Source organism: Pomacea canaliculata, linkage group LG4, assembly GCF_003073045.1.
Source record: "Pomacea canaliculata isolate SZHN2017 linkage group LG4, ASM307304v1, whole genome shotgun sequence".
In the NCBI taxonomy this organism is placed as follows: domain Eukaryota; kingdom Metazoa; phylum Mollusca; class Gastropoda; order Architaenioglossa; family Ampullariidae; genus Pomacea; species Pomacea canaliculata.
In genome coordinates, this window is record NC_037593.1 from 7,762,897 (window position 1) to 7,779,728 (window position 16,832).

General features: G+C 40.2%; 1 non-coding gene and 3 pseudogenes across 1 annotated transcript; all 4 read right to left on the reverse strand.

Annotated features, from left to right (window-relative positions):
• Positions 1-598: 598 nt before the first annotated feature.
• On the reverse strand, positions 599-775 carry LOC112563422 (annotated as a pseudogene).
• Positions 776-7,705: 6,930 nt separating this feature from the next.
• LOC112563427 lies at positions 7,706-7,889 on the reverse strand. Its single transcript, XR_003099051.1, has one exon. It is a non-coding gene; the product is annotated as a U2 spliceosomal RNA (small nuclear RNA).
• Positions 7,890-12,673: 4,784 nt separating this feature from the next.
• Positions 12,674-12,851, reverse strand: LOC112563418 (annotated as a pseudogene).
• A 2,561-nt stretch (positions 12,852-15,412) lies between these two features.
• LOC112563423 lies at positions 15,413-15,578 on the reverse strand (annotated as a pseudogene).
• Between the last annotated feature and the right edge of the window lie 1,254 nt (positions 15,579-16,832).

The window sequence follows — 16,832 nt, forward strand, 5'->3', positions numbered from 1 at the left end:
GTCATCAAAACAACTTACAAGCCTGTAGCTACTTTCCCTGGTGGTGAAGGCCATATTGTCACGTGGTCTTTTATCACAAGATGTCAGCACCGACTGGCCCCACACCAAATGGCAAGAAAAGAAAAGTGTGTTTGACTTCTTACAGCTTTTCTGATGTCCTGGTGGCTAGAGGATTGATCTAAAGGTGTAATTACCACGTTTTCCCGAAAATAAGACTTGGCTTTATATTATTTTTTCGCTCCAAAGGAAGTATTTGGGTTTATTTTCAGTTGATGTCTGATTTTTTAATTTCCAAAAGTTTACTTTGTTCAAGTACAAAATTTGTCATTTATTCAAACAGTCATGTCAACTTTTTCTGGATAGTCATATCTCACATTATTTATTTACATATTAGTATTGTTACTTTATAATTCAATCTGTCCGTCGTGTGTTTCAACGGACATTATCGTCGGAGACTGAGCAGAGAAGCGGGTGTAATTGAAAGTACGCAGTGATAAAGAGAAATACAATTTATACAAACGACTTGAAAGGAAATATTTAAAAACTCACATATTTTTATAACATTATCATTGACATTGGTTTACTATTCTCCCCTGGAGGGGAGTGGGCCATACCTGGTGGTACCTCACCAGGCCGACCTTTGGCAGAGGTGGAGCAAGTCCCTAACCCTCTGTCATGTTCTTTAACAAAGTGTGATATCGAAGTCCCCATATTGGGGACGTATTAGATATTGAACTGATAAGATCGACGACCTAAAAAGCGGCCATGAAGTTGTGAGGGTATGTCACCACGGACAAGCTGTCCTGAAACACGGAAAGACTTGCATTTAGCTTTACGTATTATTCAGGTTTGGTAACACAACATACTATTTACATAATTTGTACTTTAAAAGTTCTGCATGTATACAACAGTGTTTATATTTTCTATCTGCGGATGCTATTTATTACATTGTACCGTATTTTGGGTAACAGTTTTATTTATTTATACCTTAATGAAACATTTACATTTAAAATAATATTTCTCCTTACGTGTCCAGTGTTAAATGGAGACAACTCTTGTCTCTCAGTAATGTTCGTACATGGGAAACAATTCTCTCACTACTAAATTTGTAAAATGGCAGACTGATTATAATAAAAGCATCGCATACCAGACGTGTCCTACAATTCAGCACCTGACGCTGATATTGTAGATAATTTTCTTAATCCATTATCTGAAAACGTTAAATTTTGTTTTGGTTTTTTTTTGTAACTTATAATACTACGTAGGAAGATGGCGGATGGATGAGGTGGAACCTACTTTGTCTTCGGTCTTGCCTGATGGGTTATTGCTGCTTCCCTAGGCTTCGCTGTCAACTTTAATTTGATGCGTGCCTAGCTGCGGCAGTTTGGATATGCTGCTCTTCCATTCTAGTGACCTCGGTTTTGGTTCTGTTGTGTGGGAGATGATCAGTGGCGACCGTTCTTTACAGTTTCATCTTCACCTTCTTTCAGTGGATTGTATGTCATCGTTCTGCTTCAGACAGATCGTATGGGTCTATGTGAATCTCTGTGATATACTGATCTGCGAGTGAATTTTCTCCGAGTGTGGTGTCTACAGGCAGTAGTTGTGGCTATGTGGTCTTCTTATACTTTATCAACATTTATTTTTGTTGTGCTTCAGTACTCAGTCTGCTGCGTTTCTACGTCATTGTACATTGTCGTCACTGCTGACATCACCGCATGACGGAGTAAAGACCGAACTATAACACTGAACCCATTCATGCTGAGCTTTTGAACTTTGTATATCCAACACCAGGTTATTGGCAATTGTTACCCTTTCCGTCCATCCGACTATAATTACTATAATTAATAACCACCGTATACGTCACAGAGTGTCTGGGGTGTCTATGTAGAGGTAGCACCTTTGACTTTCCGGCAGCAGTGTCCCTTGGGACAGACGGGAGCACTGGTCCTCACATGGCACTCAACTCTCACAGCTGGCTCCAGGTCCTTAACCTGGCTACACCCCGGTAACCGCTTCTGCTGGCGGGCCAAACGCTGTGAGGGGCTCACGTGTTCTTACGCACGTCAATACAAATACTTGGAGAGGAGATGGGCGCCGCCAAGTTCGCCAAAGCCCACTGAAAGGACTCATGGACGCACAACAGAAAAGATGTCTGTTGCTGCTGCCGGAAGGTCCCCCCTACGCCCGGACCGGGCATGGAACTGAACTGAACTGAATACTACGAATCGGGTATACTGTCATTCAGTTCCCGTCTTGGAGCGGGCAAGATGTGACATGTGTTGGTTCCAGCTGTCAGCTTACTCTTGACGTTGAACACCTCGAATCTCTGCGCCGATGAAAGGCCATCGATGAGCTGCGAGAAAGATGGAAGAGCTGATCTGCTCGCCAGCACGATTCCTGCGGAGGAGCATTGCAGGGCCCTCCGTGTCGCAAGAGACTGTTGAGTGCTGCAGTGATTAATGACATTTAATAAACTGCATAGTCACCTGGTTTCGTTGTTGTTGTTGTTGTTTTTGTTTTTGGTGGATGTAGGAATGTGGGCTCAGAGATTCAATCTTTGCTGTGAGCGTGAGTTGCTGTCACTAGTCTCTGGTCTCGCTATAGACATATCGTGTACACAGTGAACTGAAAGTGTATCCGGAAGAGGTAGACATCACATCATCGTCAGTCACAACCCCAGCCAGCGGTTATCTGACGACCTACTCAATGCTGATTGGCGGCCGGTGATCCCATTGATAAGATGCTGCTGTCATCAAAACAACTTACAAGCCTTTAGCTACTTTCCTTGGTGGTGAAGGCCATATTGTCACGTGGTCTGTTATCACAAGATGTCAGCACCGACTGGCCCCACACCAAATGGCAAGAAAAGAAAAGTGTGTTTGACTTCTTACAGCTTTTCTGATGTCCTGGTGGCTAGAGGATTGATCTAAAGGTGTAATTACCATGTTTCCCCGAAAATAAGACTTGGTTTTATATTATTTTTTTTGCTTCAAAGGAAGTATTTGGGTTTATTTTCAGTTGATGTCTGATTTTTTTATGTCCAAAAGTTTACTTTGTTCAAGTACAAAATTCTCATTTATTCAAACAGTCATGTCAACTTTTTCTGGATAGTCATATCTCACAACATTATTTATTTACATTAGTATTATTACTTTATAATTCAATCTGTCCGTCGTGTGTTTCAACTGACATTATCGTCGGAGACTGTGCGCGTGTAATTGAAAGAAAGAAGGTAAAGAGAAATACAATTGATAAAAAAAACGACTTGAAAGCAACTATTCAAATACTCGCATATTCTTAAAACATTATCATTGACATTGGTTTATTTTTCTCCCCAGGACCCGGTTGCATTGCTCGGGCGCAAGGCCTTAGTCGGGACGTAGCAGGGGTATAGTACCCGACTAAATTTACGACCGTTGCATTGCTCCCGACTAGGCGAATTTTAGTCCGCAGCTCGGGTGTAACTTTAGTCCAACCAGGGGGTTGGCGTAGCAGCCGACTAGCAAGTGACTAACTGACGAGCGTCCACAGCAACTCGGTTTTCGTTTATAAATTTTACAGAAGAAACGTAGGACGACGATGTGAAACTTGTTTTTGGTAGATGAAAGTTATATACTTTTACAAAATGGACCTTAAACTTGTTAATCGTTATCGTGAACTTTAACAAAATACGGCGAAAGCGAGCCTTCGGAGTCACGTTTTCGATTCTATTCTTCGGGATGTTTTCAAACAGTTTCAGGAGATACGATCAACATGCATAGGTCGACAGTTTCTCGAACAATTCACTGTTTCTAAGGCTCTTTCCAAATCGTCTAAATAAATCAAATACCTAGCCAGAGGGATGAAAAAGAGCAGAAATCATAATTTTACGCAATCGCTGGATTTCCAAGCGTGTTTGGGTGCGTAAATGACACTCATGTAAAAATACAGGGACCGTCTGAGCACGAACGTGAATTTGTAAATAAAAAAGGTTATCATTCAATAAATGTACAGCTAGTTTGTGATAGTGGCATAAATATAATTAACTGTGTTGTTAAGTATTCTGGAAATAGTCATGACACTAGGATTTTGACCGAGTCAAAGCTGTACCGAGCTTATGAAGTACATCCTTGATTAGTCACGGGATAAACTCAAGAAAGAATTGAAGATGCAACAGTGTGCTGAAAACACGCCTTCCTTGCCTTTTAAAGAAACATCAAGGTATGTCATACTAAATTATATTGGAGTCATAAGTTTTGGAAACAATATTTTTACATTATATTTGAATATTATGTCCACATGAAGGAAGAGAAAATTATAATAACTGCCTTATGTTTTTTTTTCAAGTTAGTGTCTTATATGTTAATAAATTAATATATTATATTTTGCACAAATAACAAAGAGCAGAAAGTAATGGGCATGTTTGAATGTGTTCACATGTGTCTCTTCAGTAAAACTTTTGCATGTATAACACATGCACACCTTTCAAGCCATGTTTCCCCTAAAGAAATAAATTAACATATATTTATGCACTTACATCTAAGCTTTTTCTCATGTATACTGTTCAGTTTTGTTATTAATTTGGTTACTATCATTTTCTAGGTTTAGCAGTTGTTGTGTGCCCATGTCATTTGTATAAAGATGCAGAATATATGATTCCTTTTTGCCTATTTGCAGGTACAGTCCAAAGAGAGCTATAGTTATCATCATGGCATGCATAGTATTACACAAGTATAGTATGCATTCTGTATGATGAGCATGATGATAATCATGATGTTGAACTTTATGGAGGTCAACAAGCCTTAAGTGCAAGAACAAAGCAAGAATCCCTTATTCACAGATCCTTCTCCTAGAGGTTTAATATTTGATGGTAAAGTACAATTTTTTTTTTACGCAGAATTTCAAAGTTAAAATTAAGACATGTCTTTTTCATCAGATTAAGCAAAACTTGTGATCAGCATAAGTCCTCCTAGAGGTTTAAGATGAAGGCTAGATGAATAACAGCCTCAAACATGCATAGTGTCATATATGTAGACCAGCCAGCCTTGTCAATAATTTTAGAAGCTTTTGTATAAAGATGTCTGGTGAAAGTTCATAAAGAGTTTCAAATATGCGACACAGGACTAGTTTTAAATAATGATTACCCTGTATTTGGTTAATGGTATAGGAAGGTGTGATTACTGTGGGGAGGGATGTGTGGAGGTCAAATGTCCCATCACCATGAAAGGTAGAAACAAAAGTGCTGATGATTTTGGATGGTGAACATCTTCAAACAGTGGGAGCTTTAAACTAAGCACAACACCTAGTTATTTTACCCAGGTACAGCTTCAAATGTTCCTTACTGGAACTTATGATTTTCTTGTATGGTCACCACCCTCACTCATTATTACTAATACAGTGTATGTTTCCCTGATTCTGGAATGTTGCAGCACAGAGGGACTCTCATTTCCACAAGTGTTGCAGCAGGGACCAGATGATGGAAGCTATATGATTCTTTGTGACACTCTCCCTATCAGGGCTTACAATGAAGAGGGTACCAACTGGGAAAAAGATGTGCTTCTAGAAAGTGGTTTAAATTTGTATGAAGCCAGATAATTCAAGCAATTTTCTCTTTTTTTTATAATATTTTTTTTACAGTAAAAGAGCTTTTTTCAGTGAAAATAGTTTTGTCTTAGTTTTAAATATCTGTGTGGCTCAATAAGCACACATTGTAGGTTTTCGAGCCTACATGTAAATACTGCAGTTCTTAGCGTTTACAGGTGTATATTTACAAATTTTAGTGTGCACATGTTTTTTTTCCCTCTGTTGGAGCACCCCTTTGCCATGGTCAAGTGGCATGCTTGTCACAATGACCCCCAGAAATATGCCGACAGGAGCACTAGCTCCTGGCATAGTCACCCATTTTGGAGAGATCAAAAGTAGTTCACTGATCCTCTAGGTTAAAGGGGATGGGCAATCGACTAACAATTCATTCATATAAAAGCATATGGTTATTGAAACTGGCGGCATCCCAACAAACTGTGGGACATGTCTGAGATGGCAATTACTAGATTGCGTACTGAAAAATATTTCATTTATAATACACAATATGCAAAAAACAGATATACATGAACTACAATTATGTTTGTACCTGGATTCACCTTTTCAACTGAACAATTTTCATTATCACATCAATAAAGTAGAGAGGGAGCACTTGAACTGTTATTGAATAGTCCTGAGCTCATTTCAATAGGGGAGAGAGCAGTAACATTACATTTCTCGCTTGCTGCTGACTAGAATGAAAACCAATACATAGTGTACGGCAGAATTTACTTTTAATGATTGCAAAAAAAAAAAAAAATTTATATATATGCATATATGCTGTCTGTCAACTCCTTTTTCAAGACAAGGATTTAGGATTCTTGCACTTTCTTTTTTTTATTCCCTCCAAAAATATGTAAATTTTAACATGTTAGAATGTTGGTACCATGCAACATAACAGACATACAGGTTGCACTCAATTCATCAACCAATACATGAATGCTGACTAATAGTGACATGATCTAATACACATTCAGCTATGAGGACTTAAGACTGAAAAGTTTAATGAATCAACACAAAAAAGAACTACAGCTAGTAAGTTCCAACTAATTACAATAATATATAAAGTAAAATAAAAATTACATTAATATTTAAGAACTATAAACGTTTAAAAAACTGCCATGATTCATGATACTGGCTATAAATAGAGAAGAATGATCAATTAACAGAGCGTTTAAATATTTTTTAGTAACTGATGTGTTCAACGCCATTGAAACTTGGATTAATAATGATAAATGCAAAATTTGTAAAGCACATATCCTCCTAAGGAGCTTGCTCTTAGCTCTTAAGAACAAGAACAAAACATGGACAACATGCAAGGAACAGGAAAACAAATAACATATGAACTATAAAAGAATACACAACAGTACTAACAAAGAATAAATTCAAATACAGAAAACAAAGAGGAACTAAATAACAAGAGCTGAGAGTAACATGTTATTGAAACATATCATGATTATGCAACCCAAACATAATTTAGGATTGCATCAATCTACTCTGCAATCTGAGGTTGTGGACTTCATTTTGTACAGGGCCGCTTTACATTGTGGACATTGTTTATCACTCGCGGAGCATTTCTTCATTGCCTGAAAATAACAAATTGCAACCTGTGTCAGCCAGAGCGATACTTTATTTTCCAAATTGATTCCACCTATCCAAAAAAACTATTTTTATGCATTACTTTTGTGGTTGTTTACATGCAAAAAACTTAAAACAGTTTATTTACCTCGTGCATTGATCGTTCTGCCGATGACTGGGCACACGCCGTCCTCGCCACATCTTTCCGCTACTTCTTTTAGTTGCAGTCCTTCGAAATTTTGACAAGAGCAACGTCTGATTTGCAGCGACTGTCACTATTAATCCATAGACGTTTTATTTTTCAATTTGTCTTTCACTTTAGCATCTGACATTTTCGAGATTAGAGTGATCTCCCGCGTGAAAATTTCGTTTCGCGGTGGAAGCCCGTGAAGGTTTTTGTAAAACCCTTAGTCCGTAGTTACTAGTTCGGACGTGGCTAGTCGCGAGCCTAGTCCAGAGCAGTGCAACCGGCGTAAGTGAGGAGACTAGCTAGTCGGGTATAAGGGGGTTTAGTCGGGACTAGCAGGGGACTAGCTACGCCCGAGCAATGCAACCGGGTCCAGGAGGGGAGTTGGCCAGCCCTGGAGGTACATCACCAGGCCGACCCGTGGCAGAGGTGGAACAAGTCCCTAACCCTCCGTCATGATCTCTAAATCAGTGTAATATCGAAGTCCCCATATGGGGGAACGTATCAGATATTATACTGATAATAATTTTTTAAAATTTCGACGTTACTTACAGAAAGAAAACTACTTTTCAGCTTCACGATCGTCGAGCGATAACTGTCCAGTGCAGAAACACGGAAAGACTTGCATTTAGCTTTACGTACTATTCAGGTTTGGTAACACAACATACTATTTAAATACTTTTTACTTTAAATGTTCTGCATATATACAACTGTGTTTATATTTTCTAACTGCTAATATTATTTATTACATTGTACCGTATTTTGGGTAACAGTTTTATTTACCTTAATGAAAACATTTACTTTTTAAAATAATATTTCTCCTTACGTGTCCAGTGTTAAATGGAAACAACTAATGTACATGGAAACAATTCTCTCACTACTAAATTTGTAAAATGGCAGATTGATTATAATAAAAGCATCGCATACCAGACGTATTCTACAATTCAGCACCTGACACTGATATTGTATGTAATTTTCTTAATCCATTTAACTGAAAACGTTTAATTTTGTTTTTTTTTGTAACTTATAATACTATAAAATCGAGTGTCATACCAAATGTGTCATTCACTAGCATCTCGACTTCCTAAGCTTTGCAAGTTTTCAAGACGTGTTTCTGTTTATGTTGCAGGTTTAAGCAGAACTGTGTTTGCATACAACAAGTCGCGTGACTGGAGGATGGACAGTGAGACCGGCAGTGTGACTACAGGATTGCAGGCAAAGGGAGGGAAGTCTTTGTTCACTGGTAACGTAGTTGTTTCCCTTACATAAGAACAGGTTTCTTTACAGCGCAGGTATAAATCAATCAGCCAAATGCCATTCATGATAAAATATTCAGATTTACGTGAATGAAAATTACCTTTTTCTCGTTTTGAATTTAGTCCTAAGCTGAGCTCCATATCCCTCCTTTACAGATGCTCAGCTTACACCGCAGTTATTGCTTACTTTGTGATCTAATCTTATTTATTTCAAAAAATGTTTTTTTTTTTTTTAAAGTTCAGTGCAATGGTATTTTTAAGGTTATTCCATTATTGCAGTCCACTGGCTCCTCATTTAGCTAAGCATAAATTACTTTTGTTCTCATGTTGAGGGCTTTCACTTTGTCTTGGCGCTTCTTTGGATAGGATAAATGATGCGCTCGCTTGCAACACGTCGTACAATTAACTGGAATAAATATTCAGACAAAAATATTTTAATTGCTCCTCGTGTTTCTTATTGCAAGCCAGTATGTGTGTTTTTTGATAGGACAAAAATAACTAGTTAAAAATATACACAGCATTAAACATAACAATATTACACCCAAACATATATTAACAAAAAATATTAACAAGAATGTACAAGTGTCAAAAACAAGAGTTCTTTTCACATATTCGAAATCTGGGTTACGAAAAGTCTTTGTTCATTCGTTGCTTTCACATATTCTTCTTTCAAGTTGCGTCGGGGGTGCGGCGAGGAGGATTTCCCCCTCTCGCTCTGTTGCTTTCACATTAGCTTACCCCACAGGTCGAGGTAGTGCTCTTCTGGCAAAGTGTCTTTGTTCTTCTTCAATCTTGCGTTGACCCTCGAGGTGAAGGCGTCTGCTATCTGGGGTGGTGATACAATGAGTCTGTGGAGGCGTGCTTTGTTTCTTAGTGTCCATATTGCTTGTTTGTACTCTGTGAGAAAGATGGTTGCTGCTGTTTGGGATGCTGTCGATAGGGCGGGTGGGAGGGTGTTGAAGCGTATGCAGGCTAGTGTGGGTGTTGTGTTTGCGAGTTTGTTCAACAGTGTGGCTAGTTGCTTGTGTGTTTGCTGTAGGTGCGTGCAGTGGAAGAGGATGTGTTCTGTTGTTTCGCTTTTGTTCTGGCAGAAGGCGCACATCTTTTGTTTTGTAATGCCTCTGCGGTGTAGGGTGTCTGCGACTGGGAGGATGTCGTGTGCAATTTTGAAAGACGTGTCTAAGGTGCATGGGTCTACGTGTTTGTTGCTAAGGTGTTTGAATGTGTTTGCGAAGTTTATTCGTGGGAAGGCTTGGAGTACTCTTGGGGGTATAGTGCGTTTGGTTAGAAGTGCTTGATATAGAGTTTTCGTTTTCGTGTCTGAGTTCAGACTGAAGTAGGGGTCTGCCGCGAGAAGGTTGTTGAGAGCTGTGCGGCAAGACTGGTAGAAAGGGGGTATGTCTTCGGTGCTGTGTGGATGTTTGTTGGTGAAGGGGTAGTTGCTGAACCTCCTCCTCAGGTCTAGCCCAACCATAGGTGGCCGTAGTGTGTCCAGTCCTGTTCGTCATTGCCGAACAGTCCTGTCACCTGGGCCAGGATGTGGCTTTCCGTCTTGGAGGGTATGTTCAGCAGGCCTATCCCTCCTTCTTTGGGGTGCAGGTAGAGGGTCTTCCACTCAATTGGTTCGTGACCATCGTTCCATAGAAAACGGAAGATGGCCCTTTCTATTTGTGTGGTGTAGTGTGGTGGTATTGGTAATACTGAGGATAGGTACCACAGTTTTGACAAGACTGTGGTGTTTATGATGTTGGCTTTTTCATATAGTGAGATGCGGCGGAGTCTGGAGAGATTCAGTGTTGCAGTTATCTTTGTCAGGACTGGGTGCCAAAGGTCGTCTTGTGTGACGTCACCGAAAGGCACCCCGTATATTGTCAGTTTGTCCGTCCATGTAATGTCTGGGGCTTGTCGATGTCTCTCCTCATTTTCCTATGAGCATGCCTTTTGTTTTTGTTATGTTTAGTTTGGCGCCTGAAGCCTTACTGTACTGGTGGAAGTGTGTTATCACCCTCCTGACTGACTGGTGGTTATTGAGAAAGAAGTTGCTGTCGTCTGCGTATGCAGACACTTTGCACTCCTCCGGTTGCCCGGTATGGAGATCCCTTTAATGTGTTTGTCTTGCCTTATTTGATGAGGACAGGTTCAAGGCATAGAATGTACAGCAAGGGAGAAAGGCTGCAGCCTTGTCTGACAGACCTGGTTATTGTGAAAGAGTCGGAGACGTGTTGGTTTACGATGACACTGCTGTGTATGTCTGTGTATATTGTGGATATCCAGTGTAAGAAGTGTGTGTTGAAGCGAAGGCTTGGAGGGTTTGCAGGAGGTATTGGTGTGAGACTCTGTCGAATGCTTTCTCCTGGTCTACTGATAAGATGAGATTTGAGTAGCCTCGGTTGTTGCAGTATTCTATTATGTCTCTTATTAGGTGGCAGTTGTTTGTTATAGACCTACCTGGGATTCCGCATGTTTGGTTGCTGTGGATGACTTGGTGGAGGTGTGGTTTGATGCGATTGCAGAGTGTTTTTGGTGAGTATTTTGTAGTCTGTGTTGAGGAGTGATATGGGTCTGTAGTTTGTCATGTGTTGGGGGTTATTGGGGTCTTTACAGATTAGAGTGATGTAAGATTCTTTTTGCGTTTTTGTCAGGTGACCAGCCTCGTATGTTGCGGTGTATACTTTGATTAGTATGGGTCCAAGGTGTTTGAGGAAGGCTGAGTAGAATTCTTTTGGTAGGCCGTCGGAGCCTGGCGTTTTGTTTGGTTTCATGCCCTTGAGGGCATTTTCTATTTCTGATAAAGTTATTGGTGTGCCTAAGTTTTCTGTCGCCTCGCCGTCTAGTTGTGGGAGGTCTTGTAGAAGGTGTTTTTGGGTTTCGGGGTCTGTGGTCTCTGCTGTGCATAGTTGTGAATAAAAGGCCTTGAAGGAGTTGAGTATATCGCTCGGGTTTGTTCGAAGCTGCCCGTCTTGACCTATGATGTTGGCTATAGTTTTGCGTTTACCTCGTTGGAGTTCTTTTTGGCAGAAGAAGTTACTTGGTGTTTCCGGTGCGGATCCTAGCGGTGTTCTAGCCCGGATTTGGGCGCCTGTTGTTTTCTCCTCGTGTAGCTGTTGCAGTCTGTTTTTGATGGTGTTCATTCCAGCTAAGTTTTTGTGTTGTTCTAGTATTCGGTATTGTGCACTGAGGGCTCTAATTTCCTTGTTTCTGGCTTTTGCTTTCGTTTGCTGTGTTGGTTTTTTTTTTTTTTTTGGTTTTTTTTGGTTTTGTTTTTTGGTGGATGTAGGAATGTGGGCTCCGAGATTCAGTGTTTGCTGTGAGCGTGAGTTGCTGTCACTAGTCTCGGGTCTCGCTATAGACATATCGTGCACACAGTGAACTGAAAGTGTATCCGGAAGAGGTAGACATCACATCATCGTCAGTCACAACCCCAGCCAGCGGTTATCTGACGACCAACTCAATGCTGATTGGCGGCCGGTGATCCCATTGATAAGATGATCCTGATAAGATGATCCAACTTACAAGCCTTCAGCTACTTTCCTTGGTGGTGAAGGCCATATTGTCACGTGGTCTGTTATCACAAGATGTCAGCACCGACTGGCCCCACACCAAATGGCAAGAAAACAAAAGTGTGTTTGACTTCTTACAGCTTTTCTGATGTCCTGGTGGCTAGAGGATTGATCTATTAATTACCATGTTTCCCCTAAAAGACTTTGTTTTATATTATTTTTTCGCTCCAAAGGAAGTATTTGGGTTTATTTTCAGTTGATGTCTGATTTTTTTATGTCCAAAAGTTTACTTTGTTCAAGTACAAAATTTGTCATTTATTCAAACACAGTCATGTCAACTTTTTCTGGATAGTCATATCTCACAACATTATTTATTTACATATTAGTATTGTTACTTTATAATTCAATCTGTCTGTCGTGTGTTTCAACGGACATTATCGTCGGAGACTGAGCAGAGAAGCGGGTGTAATTGAAAGTACGCAGTGATAAAGAGAAATACAATTTATACAAACGACTTGAAAGGAAATATTTAAAAACTCACATATTTTTATAACATTATCATTGATATTGGTTTACTATTCTCCCCTGGAGGGGAGTGGGCCATCCCTGGAGGTACATCACCAGGCCGACCCTTGGCAGAGGTGGAGCAAGTCCCTAACCCTCTGTCATGTTCTATAACAAAGTGTGATATCGAAGTCCCCATATGGGGGACGTATCAGATATTGAACTGATAAGATTGGCGAACCTGAGTTTCGCCCATGGAGTTGTGAGAGCATGTCACCGCGGACAAGCGCTAATGAGCTGTTTGGAAACACGGAAAGACTTGCATTTAGCTTTACGTATTATTCAGGTTTGGTAACACAACATACTATTTACATAATTTTTACTTTAAAAGTTCTGCATATATACAACTGAGTTTATATTTTCTAACTGCGGATGTTATTTATTACATTGTACCGTATTTTGGGTAACAGTTTTATTTATTTATACCTTAATGAAAACATTTACTTTTTAAAATAATATTTCTCCTTACGTGTCCAGTGTTAAATGGAAACAACTCTTGTTTCTCAGTAATGTTCGTACATGGGAAACAATTTTCTCACTACTAAATTTGTAAAATGGCAGATTGATTATAATAAAAACATCGCATACCAGACGTATTCTACAATTCAGCACCTGACACTGATATTGTAGATAATTTTCTTAATCCATTATCTGAAAACGTTAAATTTATTTTGGTTTTTTTTTGTAACTTATAATACTACGTAGGAAGATGGCGGATGGGTGGAACCTACTTTGTCTTCGGTCTTGCCTGATGGGTTATTGCTGCTTCCCTAGGCTTCGCTGTCAACTTTAATTTGATGCGTGCCTAGCTGCGGCAGTTTGGATATGCTGCTCTTCCATTCTAGTGACCTCGGTTTTGGTTCTGTTGTGTAGGAGATGATCAGTGGCGACCGTTCTTTACAGTTTCATCTTCACCTTCGTTCAATGGATTGTTTGTCATCGTTCTGCTTCAGACAGATCGTATGGGTCTATGTGAATCTCTGTGATATACTGATCTGCGAGTGAATTTTCTCCGAGTGTGGTGTCTACAGGCAGTAGTTGTGGATGTGTGGTCTTCTTATACTTTATCAACATTTATTTTTGTTGTGCTTCAGTACTCAGTCTGCTGCGTTTCTACGTCATTGTACATTGTCGTCACTGATGACATCACCGCATGACGGAGTAGAGACCGAACTATAACACTGAACCACTTCATGATGAGCTTTTGAACTTTGTATATCCAACACCAGGTTATTGGCAATTGTTGCCCTTTCCGTCTATCCGACTATAATTACTATAATTAATAACCACCGTATACGTCACAGAGTGTCTGGGGTGTCTATGTAGAGATAGCACCTTTGACTTTCCGGCAGCAGTGTCCCTTGGGACAGACGGGAGCACTGGTCCTCACATGGCACTCAACTCTCACAGCTGGCTCCAGGTCCTTAACCTGGCTACACCCGGTAACCGCTTCTGCTGGCGGGCCAAACGCTGTGAGGGCTGACGTGTTCTTATGCACGTCATTACAAATACTTGGAGAGGAGATGGGCGCCACCAAGTTCGCCAAAGCCCACTGAAAGGACTCATGGACGCACAACAGAAAAGATGTCTGTTGCTGCTGCCGGAAGGTCCCCCTACGCCCGGACCGGGCATGGGACTGAACTGAACTGAACTGAATACTACGAATCGGGTATACTGTCATTTAGTTCCCGTCTTGGAGCGGGCAAGGTGTGACATGTGTTGGTTCCAGCTGTCAGCTTACTCTTGACGTTGAACATCTCGAATCTCTGCGCCGATGAAAGGCCATCGATGAGCGGCGAGAAAGATGGAAGAGCTGATCTGCTCGCCTGCACGATTCCAGCGGAGGAGCATTGCAGGGCCCTCCGTGTCGATGGACTGTTGAGTCTTGCAGTGATTAATGACATTTAATAAACTGCATAGTCACCTGGTTTTGTTGTTGTTGTTTCTGTTTTTGGTGGATGTAGGAATGTGGGCTCAGAGATTCAATCTTTGCTGTGAGCGTGAGTTGCTGTCACTAGTCTCGGGTCTCATTATCGTGTACACAGTGAACTGAAAGTGTATCCGGAAGAGGTAGACATCACATCATCGTCAGTCACAACCCCAGCCAGCGGTTATCTGACGACCAACTCAATGCTGATTGGCGGCCGGTGATCCCATTGATAAGATGCTGCTGTCATCAAAACAACTTACAAGCCTTCAGCTACTTTCCCTGGTGGTGAAGGCCATATTGTCACGTGGTCTGTTATCACAAGATGTCAGCACCGACTGGCCCCACACCAAATGGCAAGAAAACAAAAGTGTGTTTGACTTCTTACAGCTTTTCTGATGTCCTGGTGGCTAGAGGATTGATCTAAAGGTGTAATTACCATGTTTCCCCGAAAATAAGACTTGGTTTTATATTATTTTTTCGCTCCAAAGGAAGTATTTGGGTTTATTTTCAGTTGATTTCTGATTTTTTAATTTCCAAGTTTACTTTGTTCAAGTAGAAAAATTGTCATTTATTCGAACAGTCATGTCAACTGTTTCTGGATATATCTCACAACATTATTTATTTACATATTAGTATTATTACTTTATAATTCAATCTGTCCGTCGTGTGTTTCAACGGAGATTATCGTCGGAGACTGAGCAGAGAAGCGGGTGTAATTGAAATAACGCAGCGATAAAAAGAAATACAATTTATAAAAAACGACTTGTAAGGAAATATTTGAAAACTCGCATATTTGAATAACATTATTGATATTGGTTTAGTATTCTCCCCTGGTGGGGAGTGGGCCAGTCCTGGAGATACATCATCACCAGGCTAACCCTTAGCAGAGGTGGAGCAAGTCCCTAACCCTCGGGCATGTTCTCTAAATCAGTGTAATATCGAAGTCCCCATATGGGGGACGTATCAGATATTGAACTGATGAGAACAACGCGTTAAAATATCACCTGGAACAAGAAAATCATATATTACCACGGACAAGCAATGGAAAGCTATTCGGAAACACGGAAAGACTTGCATTTAGCTTTACGTACTATTCAGGTTTGGTAACACAACATACTATTTACATAATTTTTACTTTCAAAGTTCTGCATATATACAACTGTGTTTATATTTTCTAGCTGCGGATGTTATTTTTTACATTGTACCGTATTTTGTGTAACAGTTTTGTTTATTTATACCTTAATGAAAACATTTACTTTTTGAAATAATATTTCTCCTTACATGTCCAGTGTTAAATGGAAACAACTCTTGTTTCTCAGTAATGTTCGTACATGGGAAACAATTCTCTCACTACTAAATTTGTAAAATGGCAGATTGATTATAATAAAAGCATCGCATACCAGACGTATTCTACAATTCAGCACCTGACACTGATATTGTAGATAATTTTCTTAATCCATTATCTGAAAACGTTGAATTTTTTTTTTTTTTTTTTTTTTTTTTTTTTTGTAACTTATAATACTACGAATCGGGTATACTGTCATTCAGTTCCCGTCTTCGAGCGGGCAAGGTGTGACATCTGTTGGTTCCAGCTGTCAGCTTACTCTTGACGTTGAACATCTCGAATCTCTGCGCCGATGAAAGGCATCGATGAATGGCGAGAAAGATGGAAGAGCTGATCTGCTCGCCTGCACGATTCCAGCGGAGGAGTATTGTAGGCCCTCCGTGTCGCAGGAGACTGTTGAGTGTTGCAGTTAAGTTGCCAAAGAACGTATAAACACATTCGGTTTACAATGTACTAGTTAAAGACATTGTGTTAGACGTTGTTTAACCCACGTCTCTTCTGGATAAACAGTTGGAATTGAAAAATTATCTTATTAAATAACGGGCATGCTTTGCTTGTAAATAGTCCTCGACAGTGATTAATGACATTTAATAAACTAAACTGCATAGTCTGCCGTTGTTGTTGTTGTTGTTGTTGTTTGTTGTTGTTGTTGTTGTTGTTGTTTTTGTTTTGTTTTTGGTGGATGTAGGAATGTGGGCTCCGAGATTCAGTGTTTGCTGTGAGCGTGAGTTGCTGTCACTAGTCTCTGGTCTCGCTATAGACATATCGTGTACAGAGTGAACTGAAAGTGTAGTCGGAAGAGGTAGACATCACATCATCGTCAGTCACAACCCCAGATAGCGGTTATCTGACGACCTACTCAATGCTGATTGGCGGCCGGTGATCCCATTGATAAGATGCTGCTGTCATC